At 22.7% G+C, this 7,386-nt stretch overlaps 1 protein-coding gene across 4 annotated transcripts in view; it reads right to left on the minus strand.

Moving 5' to 3' along the window:
* LOC112592861 (whirlin) overlaps positions 1 to 6,605 on the minus strand; it is a 28,178-nt gene extending 21,573 nt beyond the window's left edge. For all 4 annotated transcript variants that reach the window (XM_025337015.1, XM_025337014.1, XM_025337012.1 and 1 more), the window contains exons 1-2: positions 6,293 to 6,605; positions 5,896 to 6,133 (exon numbers count right to left, since the gene is read on the minus strand). The gene's annotated coding sequence lies outside the window, so the exon portion shown is untranslated. The remainder of the gene's footprint in view (positions 1 to 5,895; positions 6,134 to 6,292) is intronic.
* Between the last annotated feature and the right edge of the window lie 781 nt (positions 6,606 to 7,386).

The raw sequence follows: 7,386 nt of genomic DNA on the forward strand, positions 1-7,386 counted from the left end.
ATTACAATATACAACCAAGCATTATTTCTTTTTTTCAATAATACACCAATTATTCAAAATCTGTTTTTTAAATATTTTAAAATATACATTAAGACCATATTTTCACATACTTAGGATATTTTTGTACTGCTTAAAAAGAATTTAATGGAGATAAAAACTTCTGTTTTTTAAATTATAATCTTCTTTTATATTATAAATTATTTAATAGGTAATTTTGTGTACTAAAGATATTAGATCCATTTGTTTAGAAGATAAAGGGGACTATGTTGGTTTAAATATGTTAATAAGTAATAATAATCTACGATATTTATAATTTTTTTAAATGTTCCAAGTATAAACACTATATCAACAAATATTACATCCTTTTTATTTTTGAAGAACAATTTTTAAGAACTATTATCTTTAGCATGCGTATTTTAATAACTAAAAACTACTTGCTCAAATTTCTAATCAAACATAAAATTTTAAAATAAAATATTCATTGAATATACTGTGAAAATATGAGTTCTCGTTTGAAAAATAAAACAGAAATTAGTATCACCTCAGATTACTTCATAAATACTACAGAAAATCTTAAAAATTTTAATAAATTCATATTTAAATTAAATAGTTGGAATGTACAGACTTAGTGAATAAATTTACATATTCATAATAATTGAATATCATCCTTCAATAACTATAATAGTAAACAATACAATACTTTATACCTACGATATATCAACACCTACCATTTATATGAATAATAAAGAATCTATAATTCATATAGGTAATATAGATAATTAAATAATAACAAAATATAGTCATAAAAATTTAATTTATCCGATTATTATATTATACCTACACGTATACTTTCCTATATTTCTTAAATGTGTAGAGAGAGTGAATTATTCTTAAATGCGTTATGATGATTGATGACAGTCTTATATATCATACTAACGATTTTACAGAATAACCTCAAATCATTTTAGTACGGTCTGATAACTTATACTTAAATAATATTAGTACTTTAGCATTACTAAATATTCGATTATTAACGAAGAGTTGATGTATGAACAAGCGGTCATCAATTAACGTCTTCACACTTGTCATTAATTTTTTTAATGATTGGTATGTATAAATTTCATAAAATTTTTATTTAATTAAATATTACATCCAAAAATGCATAACTACAATAGTTTTTCTGTTAATAATTGAATACCGAAAGGCACAAAAATGTGAAAGTTCTAAAGCAGTATACATTATAAAACAATACGTTGATTCCACATAATTGTTTTATTTAAGATCGTTTATAAATTAATTTACACAAATATAGGTATTAGATAATAACTAATATGTAAAATTATTTTGCCAGCTAACAACCACTACAATAAAATAAATAATAATATTTTGAATTTTGTAGACATTTTATTGAAAAAAGACAACTAAGTGACTAGAAAAATTTTCATTTACTTAAAAAAAATATTTTTATCTAAATATGACTAGGTATCGGTACAAATATTTAAATTAAAATAAAATAATTAGTACTAATAGCTAGCAAAGTCCAAGCCAATATTTATATTACAAATTATGATTGGAAATTTAATTTAAATTGTTGAAAATTTAAATTAATGTAAAAACATTTAAAAACAAATTATTTATTCAGTATTCAAAAATAATAGATTAATGAATTAAAATTAAAAATATAATTAGCAAAATATTTCGAAAAATTCGTAATAATATTATACAATATATTCAAAACACCTAAACAAAAGTGTGTTTTGACAAAAATTATGAAATTTTTCATGAAAATTCCATGGACATGTTTGATTAAAATGTGTTGGTATTAATATTTTAAATAATATGAAGTGTCTTTATAAATATATAACTTAAAAATTAAATTAAAATATGCTCACGTAAAACAATTACAAATTTAAAAGTAATACTATGAACATTTTTAACTAATTAGAAAGTTAATTTCTTATTTATTCAACTTAAGTTTTTCTAAATAGTATTCAGCTTTATAAAAAAATTTAACTCAAAACACAGTCATCGGAGTTCCAACTAAACTTAAAATACTATATGCACATTTTGTGTTTAATTGTTGTAATATATGTTTGTTCTTTAATTTTAATTGGTTTTATAATAAAACCATTCTACAAAATTACTTATATCAATAAACTCTACAAAAATGTTTAAGTATTCTATAGTATTTCTCATGTTCTATATAAAAATTAAATATCAATAAATAGGTAAATGAAATATAAAAATATTATACAAATATAACTAACAATAATGAATAAATAATGATAATTTATAATAGTGGCAATTGATTATTCAAGAAAAAATATATCTTTTTAATTTTATAAATAATTAATTTCTTAACTATTTACTTTTTAGTATAACTATAAAGACTGTTGGATTATAGACCAAGACATGTCTAAATAAATATTTATAATCAATAATCAGAAATTAATAACTAATTTTAGAAATATTACATAATATTTAGGATCTAAATCTTATATTTAATCTACATCAACTTTTTTTTTATAGCTTTCTATCAATATATTTAACCATAAAATGTTTAAACAGTAAAGCAACTTGCAACTTAAATATTATTAGTTAAAACCAAAAGCATAAATTTCTTTTAGAATCTTATTTTCTTAATTATTAATCACTATTATAATTGATATTTAATTTATGTTTGAATAAATTGTATGTCCTAAAATAAGTAAAAATAATAATATGAACAAAAAAAATGATCAAAAAAATGCATTAAAAAGTTAAATCAGAATTTATAATTTATAGTTTTAATGGTTTGTATGCATGAAATTTAAGCTTTCTTGACATTACATATATATTTATATTGTATTTTATATATTTGTATTGTATAATTATGCTTTATAATATATAAAATGATAAATTTATATAAATAAATTCATATGATTACTACTAAAGCAATTATAAGTAAAAATATCTCATATAAAACCATTCTGAATAATGTATTAAAGAAATATTTAGTTATTTTTTTTTTTAATAAATTTATGACAATTATATAATTAATATTTATTTATGATTTTATAGTATATTTGTTAAAAAATAAATAAACAGAAATTATAACCAAGTTAATAAAATAATAAATACCAAAAATTAGCTCCAGTTTATTTTAAATTGGGCATACAATTGATGGAGCTTTTATTCTTAGTTGGATGTACGAATGTCTAATTTGACTATTACTAATATTACTTTAACGGTGAATATGTAATTAAAGAACAGTGTTCATCTTTGCATAATGGCAGATGTATTTTGCGTTATAAAATAATATAATATGTGTCTTATAATAAGATACTTCAAACATTGATGCATGACAGAGATGTAGCTAAATAGTCTATGTAAAACGCCGTGTAATGATAATTTTATCTTCGATTTAATCATTGAAATTAACAAAAAAAAAAAAAAAAAAATACAAAACAAACGTCTTAAAAGAAGTAGGAAAATAGACCCAATATTAACAATCTAAAAATTGAAAAAAAATAAAATTTAAATCGAATGCATACATTTAATAATATGTACCTCTACTTTAATCCTTAGTTATTGGAATTGTGCATTTATCATAAATTTGATAAAAGTAAAATAATGATTTATCAAATTTAATTTTAAAATAATTTTAAATATGTTCAAGTATTTCCTGAAAATGAATAAACTTATAATAATAGGTTTGTATGTAATACATATATACAATATGACAAAATGTTTACATGGAAATCTGTCAAGAAAACTTAAAATTGTTATCTTCAAAGATTTAGATTATCATACAATTTGTAATGAGTAAAATAATAAGATAATTTTTATAGGATTGAGCAGTAGCCTTATTTTGATTTATCCTAAACAGGTTAACATTATGTATTATAATTATTGCTAAGAATGTAATTTCTTTAAAAAAAAAAAACAATGAAAATTAAGCCCAAAAATAAAATGCTTTTATGGTCTAAAAAATATATACCTATCATATAATAATAACTTATTATTTATTAATAAATATTATTAATTATTATAAATTTAAATAAGTGTATAATTGCATTACAAAAATAATTTTGTGCAGAATTAGTTTAAATTTTTTGTTTATTTTTAAAAATTTCTTATATCCGTATGATAATCATAAAAAATAATAAACTACTTTTGTCACTTTATTCTTTAGTAAATTTTCGATCGGAAGACAAATATTAACTAGAAATATTTTAAGAAGATGAAATTTCAAGAATATAATAACGGTCATTGGCGTAACTTAAGGTAAAAATCGATTAGGTGAAACACACTATTGTCTTCTCGGTAAAATATCTAAAGGTCAGTAGCACCCCCCTACCAGAATACGCCTATAATCACAACCACATTAAAACTGATGTTTTCAGGATTCTTAAGATATTAAAAGTTTTGGGTTTATTGGATTCATTAGTACTGGTTAATATTTATATTAATATTAATATTTAATTTAAAAAAACTGAAACTGAAATTATTATAAAAGTTACAGTCCCTGCGTTAACTTTTCATTGAGTATTCGATTGAATATTAATATTTATTATTTACTTTACAGGTACAAATCAATTTTCAAAAAATGTTGATGATTTTATTTTTCGGACTTATTTTTATGAAACTTATAACTTCATTTTAACTATTTACTGAATAATGATTTGAAAATAAAAATTAATGTTATGACGATGTTATGTTCAATAGGTTTTAAATTTTATAAATGTATAAAGTCAAATAAATTAGTTTAAACAATTGTACGATGACAATATTATTATACACATGTAAATACAAATATTAACAATTGTTTGATATTTTTAATATTCTTTTTAGTTTTTGTTTAAATTTTACTATAAATATATTTTTAATACTTATTTATGATTTATTATACTTGTAAAATAAAATACTAAAAAAAATTTTTATCATCTAACTGATATATATTTTTATATTTTTTCTATAGTCTATAAGTTAACTAGTACTACTGTCTACTACATTTGTGTATGTAAAACACAACGTCAATCATAAGTGCCTGTTGTAATATTATCATTATTATTATAACTAATAGCGATATAACTGTAACAATAATACATAATAGTAATATATAAAGTATATAATTATACTGCAAAATATAGAATATCCAAATATTGTATTTCATTACTAGTATTTGTAAATAATAGTCACTTGACTACAAATAACGATTTATAGGTACGATACAAATAAATTGGAATTACGTGATTGTTAAAAATCGTGATTTTTGCTCCACAATTGTTTTACATGACACAACCATGGATATAATATGTGCTTCTATCCGTACATCAATTATTAAAACATTGAATAAGGATCGTTGTTGATACGATTATAAATTATTAACAATTGCAATAAAACAATATAATAATTTAAATTCGTAATTGTAAGGTCTCGAACTTATTACATTTCCTTTTTCTCTTTTGTTTATTATTTGTTAGGTTTACTGTTTGATAAACTATAAACTCATGGCATAGCTTTCTGTAAATTAACTAGCAAAAATATGTAATGCATAATTCATAGAGAATATTTATAGATTAATACTAGTTTAAATGATAATACGATTTAAAAAATATATTTCGATTTGAAATTTTAATCTATTGTAGCCATAAAAATATGAATTATATAAGTTCGTGATCAATAATATTAATACTGTGAAGCATATTAAATTTTTTAATACAGCTGTTTATCCACTAAATTAATCAATTGTAGACGTTTAACTAAGAGAATCTTATAATAATATTGTAGACAATTTAAAAATATAAGACATACAAATTCAATACGTGGCAAAAATTAGGCACATATTTTTTTTTTTAGTTTATTAAATGCATATTTCGTAAAAATGATGGAAACATTTGTCATAATACTCACCAAACAGAACGATTCACGTAGTTGTAGACGGAAGACATGATACACGATGCCAGTTTATCGGGGTGTAGTCGGTGAAAGAGTGACGCCGCCGAGTTCTGATCTTGTCCTGTCGCGTCGTTGTGTCGTCGCCACCGTCGCCACCGCCGCCGCTATTAAGGGTTTTCGCACGCGGTACGGTTAACCGGCGGAAATTACGATGAAATCACACGAAGTTACTTAGCGCGTGCCGTTCGATCGTCTAAATACAATATAATATATTATATTACAATGTTAAAATGGATGACGTCGATGTGACTACGCGGTTTTGAACTACATATAAAAGCGGTGCTCGGTATGACGTCAGATTATTATTATTATTATATATCAGTAAGTATTATCATACTGATCGAGTACTCACCTTACAAAATTTGCTGTTCGAGAAACGCGCGTGAGAACGACGATAAGTAAACAGATATACACTGCAGGTCGATTTGTATAAATTACACATTTATATATAACCGTAATAATCACGTATAAATTATTCGTTTTTCGCGATGACGACTACGACAATGATAGTATTACAGTATAATTATGAACACGACAATATACGAACGAATATGCGTTATGTGAACGTACTTTTTCCGGAGAAAACATTCCGTTTTATTTTACCTTGTTTCAGTTATGTTTTGTTTTGTTTTTTTATTTTTTATGGGTCGCCCCGTTCGCTTTCATTGATTAAAAGTCGAATAACTCCGGAGCGACACCTAGTATTGATTCGGTCAACTATAACGCCGCCGTCGCCGTCGCTACCACAGTGATATTACATTATACATATACGAGCACGTATTTAGTCTTCCCTAGAGGTCCTGTAGAGGTGGTTGGTCGGGACTCGAAAGTCTGAGTTGTATATTTATATGCATATGAAATAAACGTGTGCAGCTAACACACACTATATTGTGTATGCATTAATAAATTATATAATCACACACGGGCAAAATACTCGTACTATACTTTTCGTATTTAAAAAACAAATACATGTTTTAAAATACATGATAAACTTTATTATTGTAGGCTCTAAAAATCATTTAGTGTTACAGTACATAGAAAAAAAACATATCATAAAATTTATAATAAAATAGTAAATACATTTTCTATTACACAGAGCAGCTATTTGAAGGGTTTTTATAACACATTCTTGGTGACCCAAAAAAAAAAAATATATATATATATATAAACATTTAAATGATTTTTACAAATATAAATTATTTATTTTAATGTTTATTTCTAATATTTAATAAAATAAATTTAACAAATCAAAAGATTTTAACTCTGAAAATTGTGAACTTCAATATTTTTTTTTATTTTATTATCTGTGTCATGCAATTAATTAGATATTATAATGAACAAATTCTCATTAATTTGTGTTTTGATATAGCATCTAAACGTTTCAAAAAAAGTATGGCATGTTTAAAAAATAAGCAGAAACTAATAAATCAGCTGGTAAGAAAGCCT

This window comes from Melanaphis sacchari, unplaced genomic scaffold (assembly GCF_002803265.2).
Source record: "Melanaphis sacchari strain LSU unplaced genomic scaffold, SCAv2.0 Contig1988_pilon_pilon, whole genome shotgun sequence".
Lineage (NCBI taxonomy): Eukaryota > Metazoa > Arthropoda > Insecta > Hemiptera > Aphididae > Melanaphis > Melanaphis sacchari.